This window comes from Sphaeroforma arctica (assembly GCF_001186125.1).
Source record: "Sphaeroforma arctica JP610 unplaced genomic scaffold supercont1.984, whole genome shotgun sequence".
NCBI lineage: Eukaryota > Ichthyosporea > Ichthyophonida > Sphaeroforma > Sphaeroforma arctica.
The window spans coordinates 19,596-21,012 of NW_014039574.1; positions in this window are offsets into that span (position 1 = coordinate 19,596).

The following is a 1,417-nucleotide window of genomic DNA, read 5'->3' on the forward strand; positions in this document are numbered from 1 at the left end:
ATATATAGTTGTCATCAAGTATTATGCTCCCTACTACTACCTTCACTGCCGGTTTTTGCTCTTAGGCCCGCTTATGGGCATCGCGATTACAATTTTCAGAACAGTGCAGGTCAGTACTCAGCAACCTATGTGGACCAGAACAGAATATTCCTAATGATATGTTTGCAAAAGCGCAAAAAAAAGGGGGTGAAAATTAGCTGCATCTTGACTTTCAATGTTTGAAAGCTATTATCGCCAATAAGACAATCGAAACGGCTGTCATCCGAACTACATCACAGAGTTAAAGTGGCGTCAGGTTGGCAGCCCCTCTACTAGTAGTGTTGCTAAATATCCTCTGCATAACAGTCATTTAGTACTATGGTAGTCGGTACAAAAAGGTCAAAACTTGTGTCTCTCTCTCTACTACTAGTAGTGTATATACGTCTGTACGACGTGCATTCAAACACTTTAAATTGATGTTGGTATCAGCGACATAATTCGGTTGCTAGGCCCCAATATTTTTCGTTAAAAAAACCCCCGTAAATATACTTGGGTAAAAATATAAACATTTACGTTTACGTTTATCATTCCCAAGCTTGATGGTATTTTAAATATGGGTGGATGATTGAAGCCCTGCTGTGGGCTGTGGTATGTACACTCTTTTTTTATATCGAAAATGTTGGTCGACATTTTCTCCAGTTTTCTTCCTGCTGCTTTATAGATAATACGTTTTATTTTTATATTTAAAGAAAAAAAAAGCATGTATTTATAAACAGAAGGTGAATACATATGCGGCTCCCGCTTACATTTAAAAAATAAATAATTTAACGGATTGAGACCAACCCCTCCCTCTAGTATTTAGAAGAGAGGGCCCATAGCAGTAGCCCATGGATGTCTGCCCCAAAAACATTCCACCAAACCAAAACTGCCGATAAACGGATGAGTCATCCGCCTCTGGCAAATATCATAGCCTTCTAAATTCAACACAAAAATATGTGTAAAAAAATAAACAGAAATTAGTATTTTTGTATAAGTTAGAGGGCTATGTATTTTTATATAAAACAGGCCCGAGAGCACAAAGTTCGAGCGATTCTAGTCTATATGTATAATCTACGTACCTGTAAATGCAGAAGGCTGTGTCACTGTGTAGTGGTCGATTGAATATAGTACTCAAGCAACGCATGCGTATTGGCTGTATTTGGGCACAACTGTCACGCTAGTTTGTGATAATTGTATACTCGCTGACATTACTCCATACAAAGCTGGTGTACAATCACGTTTATACACACGTGTACACACACACACACACATATATATATATATATATATATATATATACACTACACACACACACACACACACACACATATATATATATATATATATATATATATATATATATATATATATATATATATAATATATATATATATATATA